The sequence below is a fragment of the Cherax quadricarinatus genome, chromosome 79 (genome assembly GCF_038502225.1).
Source record: "Cherax quadricarinatus isolate ZL_2023a chromosome 79, ASM3850222v1, whole genome shotgun sequence".
Taxonomy (NCBI): Eukaryota; Metazoa; Arthropoda; class Malacostraca; order Decapoda; family Parastacidae; genus Cherax; species Cherax quadricarinatus.
In genome coordinates, this window is record NC_091370.1 from 14,284,241 (window position 1) to 14,300,924 (window position 16,684).

The window sequence follows — 16,684 nt, forward strand, 5'->3', positions numbered from 1 at the left end:
TCAGTCAATGGGGTAAACGAACAAGTAGGACAGCCTGAGTTTCAGTCACTGGGGTACACGAACAAGTAGGACAGCCTGAGTTTCAGTCAATGGGGTAAACGAACAAGTAGGACAGCCTGAGTTTCAGTCACTGGGGTACACGAACAAGTAGGACAGCCTGAGTTTCAGTCAATGGGGTAAACGAACAAGTAGGACAGCCTGAGTTTCAGTCAATGGGGTAAACGAACAAGTAGGACAGCCTGAGTTTCAGTCAATGGGGTAAACGAACAAGTAGGACAGCCTGAGTTTCAGTCACTGGGGTACACGAACAAGTAGGACAGCCTGAGTTTCAGTCAATGGGGTAAACGAACAAGTAGGACAGCCTGAGTTTCAGTCAATGGGGTAAACGAACAAGTAGGACAGCCTGAGTTTCAGTCACTGGGGTACACGAACAAGTAGGACAGCCTGAGTTTCAGTCACTGGGGTACACGAACAAGTAGGACAGCCTGAGTTTCAGTCAGTGGAGTACACGAACAAGTAGGACAGCCTGAGTTTTAGTCAATGGGGTAAACGAACAAGTAGGACAGCCTGAGTTTCAGTCACTGGGGTACACGAACAAGTAGGACAGCCTGAGTTTCAGTCACTGGAGTAAACGAACAAGTAGGACAGCCTGAGTTTCAGTCACTGGAGTACACGAACAAGTAGGACAGCCTGAGTTTCAATCGCTAGAGAAAACGAAGCAAGTAGAGGAGCATAGGTTTCAGTCACTGGGGCGACAGAATAAGTCATGCAAACAAACCATACCCCGGCCGGGATTGAACCCGCGGTCATAGAGTCTCAAAACTCCAGCCCGTCGCGTTAGCCACTAGACCAGCTAGCCACTATGACCACGGGTTCAATCCCGGCCGGGGTATGGTTTGTTTGCAATCGTGTCATTACGATTTCGTGAGTCATGCAAACACCAAGCAGAGCCAGGGTGCCTACACCAGCTGCATTACGAAGAGATGCAGTTGTACTAGACAGAACAAGCATCCCAAACACAACAGCATGAGCAGGACCAATACTGAACTCAACAACACTCTCGTCAGTATTAAATTCACCAACAATATTATCAGTTCAAAACAGAACATACAGAATAGCATTCTCTATCTTTGCAAATATATAATGTATAAAAACAAAATAAAAAATATATATACAGCATGTGGGGTGGTAGTAGAAACAATATTACTTGAAATCAATTATACACATTATTCCGTTATGTTCACATTGATTTTCACAGATTTATTGCATAAACAAATTTTTACTCTCCTTATTCTGCAGAAATAACCCTTATATATATATATATATATATATATATATATATATATATATATATATATATATATATATATATATATATATATATATATATATATGTCGTGCCGAATAGGCAGAACTTGCGATCTTGGCTTAAATAGCAACGATCATCTTGCCATATAGGACAAGTGAAAATTTGTATATGCAATAATTTCGCCAAAACCATTCTGAACCTAACGAAAAAAATATATTTGATTGTGTTTGTTTAGTACTAAGTTACTGTAAACGAATTTAAAATATATTTAGTTGGGTTAGGCTAAAATAAATTGTTCTTGTTATAATAAGGTTAGGTAAGTTTTCTAAGATTCTTTTGGTGTAAAATTAAAAATTTTTACATTAACATTAATGAAAAAAATATATCTTTAAACGTATAAGAGAAAATTTCAGAAAGGACTTAATTTTAAATGAGTTCTTGCTAACTGACCAGTTTTACATATTCGGCACGACATATATATATATATATATATATATATATATATATATATATATATATATATATATATATATATATATATATATATATATATATATATATATATATATATATATATATATATATATATATATATATATATATATATATATATATATATATATATACGTCGTGCCGAATAGGCAGAACTTGCCATCTTGGCTTAAATAGCAACGCTCATCTTGCCATATAGGACAAGTGAAAATTTGTGTATGCAATAATTTCGCCAAAATCATTCTGAACCTAACGAAAAAAATATATTTCACTGTATTTGTTTAGTATTAAATTACTGTAAACAAACCTAAAATATATTTAGTTGGGTTAGGCTAAAATAAATTGTTCTTGTTATAATAAGGTTAGGTAAGTTTTCTAAGATTCTTCTGGTGCAAAATTAAAAAATTTTACATTAACATTAATGAAAAAAATATATCTTTAAATGTATAGGAGAAAATTTTAGAAAGGACTTAATTTTAAATGAGTTCTTGCTAATTGACCAGTTTTACATATTCGGCACGACACACACATACACACACACATATATATATATATATATATATATATATATATATATATATATATATATATATATATATATATATATATATATATAGAATGCGTAGTGCATTGATATAAAATTCGCCTGAGAGGTCAGAACATACAAGAGATTGAAATTGCTTGAATCCATGCTTGAAGCTCACTGGCGTGCCCGGGCTGGGAAAGAAACATGGCTTGTGAACCAGGCTGCCCAGCTTATGTGAGATTTGTGATAGCCGAGTGGTTAAGAGCGCTGCCTGGGAATCTTGTCCGTCCCAGAAGCAGTATCGAGTCCTGCTGACTGCGATCTTTCTCTGTATATACCCGCTTGTTTCTGCGGATATATATATATATATATATATATATATATATATATATATATATATATATATATAATTAAACATATTTTCTTACATAAGAAAGTATACAAAGTTTAATGAAGACACTGATGATACAAAGATGTTGGAGCATACAATATACAAGGTTTGAGGGACATGTGTATATATTCCGAGACGCCTTAGTCCACTCGGCCATCACGAGCAGTACACGTATTAGTGCATCCACGAACGAGTTTTTTAAGCAAATAATACTGCGACTAGCCGAGGATCGAACCCCCGATATTTTAGCAAACTACCCGAGAAGCCCGTTAAAATTCCGAGACGCCTATATATATGTGTGTAATTTGGAAGAAAGTAAAAAACTTAAAGAAAAATCTTAAAAGATTATCTTTGATGACGACAAATGAGAGAGAGAGAGAGAGAGAGAGAGAGAGAGAGAGAGAGAGAGAGAGAGAGAGAGAGAGAGAGAGAGAGAGAGAGAGAGAGAGAGAGAGAGAGAGAGAGAGAGAGAGAGAGAGAGAGAGAGGAGATTAATTAATCAGTGTATGAACTAGCACTCACGTGATGGAGAGTAGGAAGGTCTGACGCAGGGATGAGGTGGAAGGTGTCACCAGAAGTAGAGACGGCCGGAAGGAGAGCAGAGTCAAGCGTACTTGGGCGGGGAGGGGGATGAGAGGGTGGACGTGGGCGTGATATAAGGGCGGACGGGCGTGATATAAGGGGGGGGGAGGTGCGGGCGTGCGAGGTGAGGGGTGGGCGGTGGTGGTGGGTGCGCCGGAGCGTAGCAAGCCTAGCGACGCCAGGCCAGCGCTGCGGGACCCAGGTCTTTGTGAGTCGGCAGCTTCGCGGAAAGCATGAGTTGCACAATCAATGTAATGGCCCCGCTAACAATGGCAGTCTTGGTCAATACTCGGCGGCTCACTCCTCCTCCTCACCACCACTCTCTCTCTCTCCCTCAGTGACTGGTGGTGGCGATGCGCCGCCAACACTACTGCTCCCTCACTCACACCCCATACACCACCACCTCACACCCTCGCCCCCAACACATCACAATAGATCAATACCCCTCCTTGTCCAATTCTCAACACTTTTTATGCTTCCCTCCACTGTGCTCATTAACTTTGAGTCTAGTCAGCGTATTTATTAAAGAAGGTATGACTTGGTGTGGGTAGGTGAGAGAGACGGGTGAGTGGATATCGTCAGGGTGTGGATAGCCAATGGGTGGTATGTGTGGGCGGTATTGGGCGGGAATGGGGGTTCTGGTCAGACGAGTGGGTGTGGGCGGTACGTGAGTGTTAGTGTTGGGTGTACGGTAGTGTAGGGTGGGTGGTTGTGTGTTAGTGGATGTCGTTTGGGTGTGGGTGGTGCAGGGTGTTGGGTGGGCGTGGGACGCTGGTCAGAGACAAGGGCCACCTTTTTCCCCCTCAGCGGCCGCTGTCCGCCCCTTGCTCACCCATCTCTTGCTCAACACATTACCCGCCTCACCACACTCACCTCTGACTCACATAATGCCTCAAGTATACGCGCGGTGCCCTCTACCTCCGCTGCTAAGCATATCCCCATGAATAGGTACGGCCTACTTGGAGGTCGTAGGGCTAGGATGAAGTGAACGGCCATTTAGAGAAGAGGCTACGAGCCGAAACTCGACCCCTACAACCACAAATAGGCCGGTGGACACATAAAAGAGGCTACAGTTCAACTTCTCATCTGTCACGATCTCTTGGCCTCACCTTGAACAACGGCGTTCAAGAAGACTTTCTTTAGGTTAACAACTAGGGCTAGCCCAATAAAATATAAATATCTGAAACTGTCTCAGGAATCTACGTAGTGGCTTTGTTTTTTTTTTTTAATAGGGTGAAAACTAAGATGGCATAAACCAGATGATGATGCTTAGACAGTTAACAAGTCATTTCCGGACAAAGACCCGAGTCTGGAGATACTTCTCATGTGTCCTGACGAGAAAAGCACCACCGCCACAAAGCCAAGTAGTGTGGTTTATTTTCAGTGGAGGCTTTGATCCTCTTCCTCAAGATGCGATACATGCAAATCAACTATCACACAGGTATTTACATGCAGGGCAGCAGATGTAAACAACTGCTCACACAACTCTTCCGAAACTCAACCCGAGTCATTTCGGCTCTACCACTGACCTACTATCAGTCACCTAATTTACCTTATGGGCACAGGTGAGTATCCTATACATATCTTACTACATATGTATTTACTGTTAGAACATGTATGTCCTAAGCACATCAGTCGTGACCTACCAATGACGGGTGACCTAATGAAGTGAAACACGTCATTCACTGTTAGATTCTCAGCATCAGTTACCTCACTGCAGTTGCTTCTCACCCTCCACCACACTTCTTTGACCTATTTATTTCGCATCTTATAGCAACTGCAGCCTTCCTACCTCCTCACACCTACCATATCCATCTTCCTCCAACTCACCACGTCCTCCAACCCCCTAACATCCTCCCTACCTCCTCCAACCCACCACACTCATTGCCCCTTGTTATTATTATATTCCCCAGGAATCGCTAAACCCAGTCATACAGCGCATGGGGAATGGGGGGAAATTAGGGTTGATCTAAGGAAGGGCTGAGTATCTCAACCTTTCTGATCACGGGCCTTTCACCAGTACCAAAGCAGATAGCTTCAGTGGTGAGTGTAAAAATCTTGTGTTATTTGCATTTCCCATGCACGCACCATCAGGACCCTGCTCAGTTATTCTTGACTTCATTATTCGCCTACATCTTAGCTGCTGTTAATATAACATTCTATCTGTAATCGAATGGAGCCTAATCTTACGTAACATAACGTAACGTAACGTAACCAAACGTCCCTTCTCATCCATGCTGCAGTCTCCATCAGCGTCTTGACGCACTTCTACCTCAAGTGGCTCTTCCCGTCACTTCGTATGTCCCTGTCACCTTCCCTCAGGACCTACCCTCGGCACCTTCCTCAGCACCATCGCTTGGCATTTTCCTCAGCACTTGCCCTCAACTCCTCTCCTAAGCACCTTCCTTCGGTATCTCCCATTAACATCTCTCCTCAGCGCTTCCCCTCAACACCCTTCCTCTGCACCTCCTTTCAGTACCTCCCCTTAACACCACCCCAATCACTGTCCTCCCAGAGCTCACACTCCGCCACCATAGATTCATTGTTCAACACTGACAAAGGAAGTGCAGCCCTCGAGGTGAGGGAGGTGGTACTTCCCTCTCCTGGTGTCAGCCCCAGGGTGAGGAAGGTGGTACTGCCCTCTCCTGGTGTCAGCCCCGGGGTGAGGGAGGTGGTACTTCCCTCTCCTGGTGTCAGCCCCGGGGTGAGGAAGGTGGTACTTCCCTCTCCTGGTGTCAGCCCCGGGGTGAGGAAGGTGGTACTGCTCTCTCCTGGTGTCAGCCCCGGGGTGAGAGAGGTGGTATAGCCTTCTCTTGGTGTCAGCCCCGGGGTGTGGGAGGTGGTATTGCCCTCTCCTGGTGTCAGCCCCGGGATAAGGGAGGTGGTACGCCCTCTCTTGGTGTCAGCCCTGGGGTGAGGGAGGTGGTACAGCTCTCTTCTTGTGTCAGCCCCAGGGTGAGGGAGGTGGCATTGCCCTGCCCTGGTGTCAGCCCCAGGGTGAGGGAGGTGGCATTGCCCTGTCCTGGTGTCAGCCCCGGGGTGAGGGAGGTAGTATTGCCCTCTCCTGGTGTCAGCATCGGTTAAGAGAGTTGGTACTTCCCTCTGATGTTAGCCCCAAGTGTGGAACGTATATGTACCTATGATATACCTGTTATATCCCTGTGACCAAGACTTTTTTTAATTGAATGCCTGTTCGACCAGGTTGTTGCTGCTGACGGCCCACTGGCCCACGTATCCATCACAGCCTAGTTAATCTGGCACTTGGCAGAGGTAGTGATCCAATGTCATGAAAATTTCTATACTTGTTCCAGGAATATTTCTGATATCTGCTGGAAATAGCCTTGGACCGTGGGTGTTGATACAGGGTAATCTTATTGTATTCCATGGAGCTCCTGCTCTTCACTGGGTCTATTTGACTCAGGGACTAGACCCGACAGTATCTTCCATGTATATATATTATTAAGTATCTGTTTTCTTCGAACCAAGGAGATTCCAAATATTTTAAAGAGTTCCTAGTAGTTTAAATACTTTTTATGTTGTATGCGAGCAGTGAGCGACCTCTGTACCTTACCTAGCGTTGATGCCTCTCTTGTCTTGAAAGAAGTCCACACCAAGCAATATTCTCATTGAGAAGGCACGAGTGTAATTTGAATAGTGTCGCCTTTACAATTATTTATAAGAAGAACATAAGAACATAAGAACGAAGGAACACTGCAGAAGGCCTACTGGCCCATGCGAGGCAGGTCCAAGTCCCTACCGGCTTAAGCCAATGCACCCAACCTAGTCAGGTCAGGTCACATTGACTCAAGGGAGGAACACGGCAACCGACCCGTTAGCACAAGCTATCAGGTCTAACTCACACCCACCCACATCTACTCATGTATTTATCCAACCTATTTTTAAAGCTACACAACGTTCTGGCCTCTATAACGGTACTTGGGAGTTTGTTCCACTCATCCACAACTCTATTACCAAACCAGTACTTTCCTATATCCCTCCTGAATCTGAATTTTTCCAACTTAAAACCATTGCTGCGAGTCCTGTCTAGGCTAGATATTATCAGCACACTATTTACATCCCCTTTATTTATTCCTGTCTTCCACTTATAAACCTCAATCATATCCCCCCTAATTCTACGTCTTTCTAGAGAGTGCAGTTTCAGGGCCCTTAGTCTATCCTCATAGGGAAGGTTTCTGATACATGGGATCATCTTTGTCATCCTCCTTTGTACATTTTCCAGAGAATTTATATCCATTCTGTAATACGGTGACCAAAACTGTGCAGCATAATCTAAATGAGGCCTAACCAAGGATGTATAGAGTTGAAGAACAACCTGAGGACTCCTATTATTTATGCTTCTTGATATGAAGCCAAGGATTCTATTAGCTTTATTGCGAACACTTATGCACTGTTGTCTTGGTTTCAGATTACTGCTAACCAGAACTCCTAAATCTTTTTCGCAATCCGTAATATTAAGATCTACATTATTTAGTTTATATGTGGCATGGTTATTGTCCTGTCCAACATTTAGAACTTTGCATTTGTCTATATTAAACTGCATCTGCCACTTCTCCGACCACTGCATCAGTCTATTCAAATCTTCCTGGAGTGCTCGAATGTCCTCGTCAGAATGAATTCGACGGCCTATTTTGGTGTCATCGGCAAACTTGCCGATGTCGCTCTTTATGCCCTCATCTATGTCGTTTATGTAGATTGTGAACAGCAGGGGGCCCAACACTGACCCCTGTGGAACACCGCTCGTGACGCTTCCCCACTCTGATTTCTCCCCATTTATGCAAACTCTCTGCTGCCTATTTGTCAACCATGCCTCTATCCAGGAAAAAATTTCTCCTCCTATTCCATGTGCTTTAATTTTCCTCAATAGTCTCTGATGTGGGACCCTGTCAAAAGCCTTACTGAAGTCCATATACACAATATCATATTCGTTACCATGATCTACCTCCTCAAATACCTTAGTGAAAAAAGTTAATAAATTCGTAAGGCAGGAACGTCCCTTTGTAAAACCATGCTGAGATTCGTTGATTAATTTATGCTTTTCAAGGTGGCTACGAACTGCCTCGGCAATTATTGATTCCATAAATTTTCCCACTATGGAGGTTAGGCTTATTGGTCTATAGTTCGAAGCTAAGGACCTGTCACCTGTTTTGAAAATAGGTATCACATTTGCCATTTTCCACTTATCTGGCACCATGCCAGTTTGTAGTGATATGTTGAAAAGATTAGCCAAAGGTGTGCTAAGCTCCTCTTTACATTCCTTTAGAACCCTTGCATACAGTTCATCAGGGCCTGGGGATTTGTTAGGTTTTAATTTATCTATTTGCCTAAGGACCATGTCACTTGTGACCCTAATAGTGCACAGTTTATTATCGTCCTGTTCTACATAATTTATCATTACTGGAATATCACTGGTATCCTCCTGTGTAAAAACTGAGAGGAAGTATGTGTTAAAAATTCTACACATTTCCTTATCACTGTCAGTGAGCTGACCCGAGGAACTTTTGAGTGGGCCTATCTTGTCCCTGATCTTACTTCTGTATACCTGAAAGAATCCTTTTGGGTTAGTCTTCGATTCTCTTGCAACTTTAACCTCATAATCTCTTTTTGCTTTTCTAATTCCCTTTTTTATTTCTCTCTTTAACTGAATATATCGATTTCTTAATTGCCCCTCTCCTCTTTTGATTTGCCTATATATGCCTCTCTTTTGACCAATCAGATATTTTAATCTATTGTTCATCCATTTAGGATCATTTTTGTTTGATCTGATTTCCCTATTTGGAACATAATTTGACTGAGCAGCTAGAACTATGCCCTGGAAAGCATCATATCGGCAACCATCACCACCTACCTGACCCCTAGTCAGGTCATTCCAGTTCAGCCCACCTAAGTAATTTTTCAGTCCTATGAAATCAGCCAAGCGAAAGTCAGGGACGGAGACTTGATTGCCATTATTAGGGGAATTCCATGATATGTTAAAACTGAGTGATTTGTGATCACTCTCCCCAAGCTCATCATTAACCTCAAGATTATTAATTAGTGTTTCCCTACTGGCAAGAACCAAGTCAAGGAGGTTATTTCCCCTAGTTGGCTCTGTCACAAACTGTTTTAAAAAACAATCCTGGATCGTATCAAGAAAGTCACCCGACTCTAAATTTCCTGTCAAATTGCTCCAATCAATCTGTCTATAGTTGAAATCTCCCATTAGCACAACATTTTCGTATGTAGATGCCTTACGAATTTCGTCCCATAGAAGTTTACTGCACTCCCTATCAAGATTTGGGGCCCTGTAAATCACACCCAAAATTAGTTTTTCTCGGCCCTCGAGAAGCTGTAACCAAACAGATTCAGTGGCTGACGCTTCTAATTTAATATCTTGTCTAACACAACAATTTAAATTGTCTCTGACATACATCGCTACTCCACCACCTTTCCTGTTGACCCTGTCAGTGTGGAATAATTTATAGCCTTGTATGTGACATTCAGATGGCATCTCTCTATCTTTCAGATTGAGCCAGGTCTCTGTTATAGCAATAATATCTATGTTTCCTGCACTTGCAATTAATCTTAGCTCATCTATCTTATTTCTAACACTCCTGCTATTAGTATAGTAAACCTTAAGGGAGCTAGTCCCTTGCTGCCCTCTGCTGTCCCCCTTTGTTTTCTGACCTGTTCTATTGTCTTTATTTATAACTTCATGCTGAATGCCTTTTATACATTTACTGTTTCCAACCCTAGTGTTGCAACCTGCTTGTTTCCCACACACACCCATACCTCTATCTTCCATCAGTTTAAAATCATAGGCATTTCACCAATGGCCTTCTCAATCGAGTCTGCAAGTGCTACCACCCCTGCCCCAGAGAGATGAACCCCATCCCTTGCATACATATCATGTTTGCCATAAAAGTTGTTCCAGTTGTCAATGAAAGTTCTCATTATCTTTCCTGTAATTTTTTTTTGTCTGGTAATACTAAATTATTTAGGTTATCTCATCCAGACTCAGATTTACCAGTAGGCCATCAACCAGGCCTCCTGGTTACGTGATACAACTTATCAAGACCATAACTGACATTAATGACATACTACAAAATCTTTGATTATGCATAGCATTTCGGGCAAATTTGGTTAATTTTGTCCCTAAGATGCGACCCACACCTGTCGGCTAACACCCAGGTACCCATTTACTGCTAGGTGAACAGGAGCAGCAGGTGTTTTAAGGAAACACGTCCTAATGTTTCCACCCGTACAGGGGATCGAACCACGGATCTCAATGTGTAAGCTCAAGGTTTGTTTACAATCGTGTTAAACGATTTCGTGAGACGCTGTTATGGTAGTGTCTTGATTCAACACTAGGGCCTCCAGTATCATCCATGTGTATGTTATCGCGTATCTCTCTCGCCCTTTCTTTAGAAAATGCATTTCCAGGTCTTTGTCTTACATTAATTTCCTGTCTAGGTTTTCTTTACCATTCTTTACGTTTACATTTGCTCACGTATTCACCTCTATATAATGCAAAACTTGTGCTGGTCTACAGGCCACACTTGGCTGTTCGTGTTGCCCTGAAGGCCACACCTTGCTGCCCTGCAGGCTATACCTGGCTGTATGTGTTGCTCCGCAGGTTACACCTGGGTGTTCGTGCTGCCATGCAGGCCACACCTTGCTGCCCTGCAGGCTATACCTGGTTGCACGTGTTGGTTGCCCTACAGGCCACACCTGGCTGCCCGTGTTGCCCTGCAGGCCACGTCAGGACGTGAGCAAAATGCTACCCTGAGCCGCCGTGAGAACCCGACCGGTGATGGCTCCTGTGTACCTTCCTCCCTCACTACCACCACCCACCCTCCCTTCTCCAAGACACCTTGACATAAGACTGCTCCGTGCTTTTTCCACGGCCTCCCTCCATGGTTTCCCACCAGGGAGATGGAGATATCTTCCATCCTGAGAGAAGGTAATTCCCAAGTGATAGTAACTCCAGCTCTGCTGGAAGGAAGCCTTTGAAGCTGCCGTAGCTGAACCTTTAATGGAATACTTGATATGATATCCTCATCGCCCTACTAAAGTCTCCCAGCTCAGGTTGACACATTACAACACACTGTATGTGCCCCTTCCTACGTGATGGAATATGACAGAGGAAACTATGTAACTATCATATAGAATAGTCTAGCAGGACGCTGCGGTTGTATCAATTGTGCTAAATAAAACAAGATCCTCCAGGGCCCTCTCCAGTACCTCCTTCCAAGGCTTCCCTCCAGTACCTCCTTCCAGGGCTTCTCTCCAGTACCTCCTTCCAGGGCCGTCTCAGTAACTCTTTCCAGGGCCGTCACCAGTACCTCTTTCCAGGACCTTATCCAGTACCTTCTTCCAGGGCTCCTTTCCAGTACCTCCTTCCAGGGAAATCCTCCCCCCCCTCCCCAGCTTGAAAGCCTACCTCCAGGGCCGGCTTCAAGACTTTCTTACTCCACAGCCCGGCCTGAGACCAGGCTTTTCCAACGGTTGCGTGTTCTAGCACCCCATTGCTGTTGGCGGCCTGCTGGCCTACATATCCATCACAGGTTGGTTGAACTGACACTTAGTAAAGGTAGTGATTTTCACTTGTCCCAGCAATATTTCTGGTATCCGCTGGTAGCAGACTGAATAGTCTTGGATAATGGATATTCATGCAACGTTCTTTTATCGTACCCATGGCAAATAGTGTCACCTAATGGTGACACTATTCACAACACTTGTGCTCTCTCACAGTACTGTTCAGCGCTGACGACTGTTCAGAGCAAGATAGATACCAGAGCTGGAATAGATGCGTAGAAAAACTCTAGGAACTCATCAGAGTTACAAAAGATACAAGGATATACCATTTATTGCTTGCATAGAACCAATAAAGTATTTAAACTACTGGGAATGTCCTAGGCGTCTGCCTCCCTCCAGACGCTCCTCCAGGGGCAAAGAACCAGAAAAGTGTCCCTGCCTGTCCTGGGGATGTATGCGCTTGTTTTAAAATATAGAACACTATGTATGATAATTGTACTTATGTGTACCTGTGCCTGAATAAACTTACTCTATGTGGATAAGAGCTAGACCAAAGGAAGCTAGGGGGCACGTAGGTTCCCCTGTCTTCTAATAACATGTTCATTTTTCCCACTATAATCTACCTTGTCTATAATTACTATTCAATTCGCTGTGTCTGTTTCGTAAGGTGAAGTCCAGGATCTTTCTTTCATTCATAGTATAACTTAACAGAGGCCTGAGGTTGCAGATGTCTGAGGTTTGTTCAGACCTCTGCAACATAATTGTCATCAAAGATTTGTTAAGTTATACCATGAATTAAGGAAAGATCCTGGACTTCACCTTACGAAACAAAACAAATGCGATAGTAAGTACGGACAAGGTAGATTATAGTGGAAAAATGAACATGTTATTAGAAGAAGGGGGACTTACGTGCCTCTTAAGGGCTAGGACAAGGGTTGGTAGGGGGTAGATCTAACCCCCCCTTAGCAGGCGGACATGCTCCCCCGCACATGTGAATACTTCGTCACACTGGCTGACCCCACCTTCTCTTGACCCCCACCACCCACACCTACCGCAGAGTAACCCCCAACAAAAGTATTTGTGGGTGCAATCGCAAGGTCTCGAGTTCGATTCCCTGGCATAGAGAAACATACGGTCAATTAGTAAGTTGCGCCGTCAGGGGGGTTAATGTATTGTGCGCACGCTCATCCTGTGAGCGATGGCGCAAAATAAAAAAGAATTACAGAGGTCACAATGGGTCTTTGTTAGACCCCACTAAGCATTGTTACATCACTAGAAAGTAGGGATGGGACGATATCTTTGATGTGTGCCACGAGTTTTTCTACCTCCGGAGCCCGGCCATAGGACAGGCTCGTCTGGTGCTTGTTTGGTCAACCAGGCCCATACCGATACTTTTACCATATTTTTTGTTTTTAATTTAGAAAGTAATATTAGTTTATTTTATATATCTCATATATTACACTTACTTTATATAGAGCATGGGATACAATCTCAGAAATAAAATATCTTATTACCACTAAAAAAAAAAAAAACACTGGCCATAACTGGGTAGCACTCTGTATAATAAAACGTTTATACATCTAGTTGATGCAAAATATGGATACAACTTACCTTGTACCCCTGCTGCCCCTGCCTACCTACCTGTCAACTTAGGTGCCTGTGTGCTAAGTGACTTGTGGGGCGCATCCCGGGGAAAATGTGTTAGAAAATGCCTGTTTTTCTGTAATGTCATATCCTGTACAGGAAAAAAGACCAATCCTGTGTGTAAGAAAAGTCCAGTGCGTTCTGGAATGTTGTATTTTGTGTAAGGAAACTCTAACCTTTCAAAAGTGTCAGGTGTGTGTCAGTAAACACTACAGTCTTGTAAGTAAACACTACAGTCTTGTAAGTAAACACTCCAGTCTTGTAAGTAAACACTACAGTCTTGTAAGTAAACACTCCAGTCTTGTAAGTAAACACTACAGTCTTGTAAGTAAACACTACAGTCTTGTAAGTAAACACTGCAGTCTTGTAAGTAAACACTACAGTCTTGGAAGTAAACACTACAGTCTTGGAAATAAACACTCCAGTCTTGTAAGTAAACACTACAGTCTTGGAAGTAAACACTACAGTCTTGGAAATAAACACTCCAGTCTTGTAAGTAAACACTACAGTCTTGTAAGTAAACACTACAGTCTTGTAAGTAAACACTACAGTCTTGTAAGTAAACACTACAGTCTTGGAAGTAAACACCCCAGTCTTGTAAGTAAACACTACAGTCTTGGAAGTAAACACTACAGTCTTGTAAGTAAACACTACAGTCTTGTAAGTAAACACTACAGTCTTGTAAGTAAACACTACAGTCTTGTAAGTAAACACTACAGTCTTGTAAGTAAACACTCCAGTCTTGTAAGTAAACACTCCAGTCTTGTAAGTAAACACTCCAGTCTTGTAAGTAAACACTCCAGTCTTGTCAGTAAACACTCCAGTCTTGTCAGTAAACACTACAGTCTTGTAAGTAAACACTACAGTCTTGTAAGTAAACACTCCAGTCTTGTAAGTAAACACTCCAGTCTTGTCAGTAAACACTCCAGTCTTGGAAGTAAACACTCCAGTCTTGTAAGTAAACACTCCAGTCTTGTAAGTAAACACTCCAGTCTTGTAAGTAAACACTCCAGTCTTGTCAGTAAACACTCCAGTCTTGTCAGTAAACACTCCAGTCTTGTAAGTAAACACTCCAGTCTTGTCAGTAAACACTCCAGTCTTGTCAGTAAACACTCCAGTCTTGTCAGTAAACACTCCAGTCTTGTCAGTAAACACTCCAGTCTTGTCAGTAAACACTCCAGTCTTGTCAGTAAACACTACAGTCTTGTAAATAAACGCTCCAGTCTTGTAAACAAAAAAAAACAACAACTAACAACTGCAGCACATTGTAAAGTGGGAATGAACGCAGCAACAGTCCTACCATCACACATTATCAACATCCAGTGGGAATGAACGCAGCAACAGTCGTACCATCACACATCAACATCCAGTGGGAATGAACGCAGCAACAGTCCTACCATCACACATTATCAACATCCAGTGGGAATGAACGCAGCAACAGTCCTACCATCACACATTATCAACATCCAGTGGGAATGAACGCAGCAACAGTCCTACCATCACACATTATCAACATCCAGTGGGAATGAACGCAGCAACAGTCCTACCATCACACATTATCAACATCCAGGAAAGAATGATAATTACTGAGAAGTTATCATTATTACATTGACACAAGCCAGGACGACGTGAGGCAGGTCGCTGTGCCTCACGCAACGCCAAGGCCACAATCACATTGTCTGGCATATCTTTGATATACCTTTGATGAGTTTCCAGAGTTTTTCTACTCCCGGAGCCCGGCCATGGGCCAGGCTCGTCTGGTGCTTGCCTGGTCAACCAGGCTGTTGCTGCTGGTGGCCCGATGCCCCACATATCCATCACAGCCTGGTTGATCTAGCATCTGGCGAAGATACTTTTTCCAATTTCCTCTGGCATAAAAACGAAGACAGGCAATACTTTGATGCAATATACACAGTCTGCTAAAGATGGTAAAGACAAACATACAAACATATGGAATCCTTTATTGACGAAAATATCAATATAGATACCATGTAACTGTACGTGCCTTTACCATCGTGTTCGTATCTCATACCATTAACTGTTGACACAGGTTTTCAAGAAGTGTGCAACCTAACAACTGGACATGCGGGGAAACGTATTTTTAACCACCTAACAAACTGGATAAAAAAATGGTAAAATGAATCCACAGTGAAAAGCTTTGTTCGTTAAAACACAGTATCAGCCCCACAGTATCAGCCCCACAGTATCAGCCCCACAGTATCAGCCCCACAGTATCAGCCTCCACAGTAAGAAACTCCATTCCTCAAGGCATAGTATTTGCCGCAGCCCTCGTCACACACTAATTTCTGACATAGACACCAATCACAGCACTGTTACATTCTATGCAGATGACACTAAAAACATCCAAGCCGAAGTGTCCAAGTCTTTTATGTGGGCCACAGACAATAATATGAGGACAAATTTCGCCTTCATTGCTACAAATAAAATCGAAGAATTAACAACTAGGAAAAGGCAATTAAACCACATTTAAGAAACGTGGTTTTAGGTGTCTTAGACTGGAAAGGGAAACATTACGTGAATAAAAAATATTAAGAAACGACGTGGGAGAATAGTCTAGTCTGAGAGTAATTTTGTCATCTCTCGAAATCCGTCAAAGGTGTATCAGAGACTCTCAGGGATCGGGCAGGGTTTGAATTCATAGCAAGCCAGGCATAAAATTAACAGGCAGATACTCTCACCACTGGTTCACGGAGGGGAACACAATGTTATTCTCACAACTGCCAGACAAATGATAGGATAGATAATAAAAACCTTGAAGTCAAGAGATGCCATGATACTGTTCAAGGCGCCTGTGCTCTCTAGACTGGAATACTGATGAACACTTACAGCCTCTTTTAAGACAGGCGAAATTACAAACCTAGAGAATGTACAGAGAACTTTGCGACCTGAGCTAATTTAAACACTTGAATTACTGGGATTGCATAAACCCACCTAAATTACATTTCCTGGAATACAGGCAAGAATAATGAAAATATTTATACCTGGAAAATACTGGAGGTAACTACTGGTTCCAAAACTGCACAATGAAATTACTCCTCAGAACGGGAAGCATACCTAAGGGATACCTGAAGAATGAAAAATGAGGCACTTGTGCAACATTTGGGAATCTTTATTACGGAAGCGTTTCGATAGTCAGTGGCTTCTTCAGTCCAATACATAGAACGGTGGAATATGAGGATGTTGT

At 42.9% G+C, this 16,684-nt stretch overlaps 1 protein-coding gene across 15 annotated transcripts in view; it reads right to left on the reverse strand.

Annotated features, from left to right (window-relative positions):
- The window catches only part of LOC128702693 (putative uncharacterized protein DDB_G0271982), a 152,988-nt gene that overhangs the window by 44,509 nt on the left and 91,795 nt on the right, over positions 1-16,684 (reverse strand). The window contains exon 1 of one of the 15 annotated variants that reach the window (XM_053797089.2): positions 3,241-3,406. The exons of the other annotated variants lie outside the window; for them this stretch is intronic. The gene's annotated coding sequence lies outside the window, so the exon portion shown is untranslated. Of the gene's footprint in view, positions 1-3,240; positions 3,407-16,684 lie in introns of those variants that run through there. 15 annotated transcript variants of the gene reach the window in all.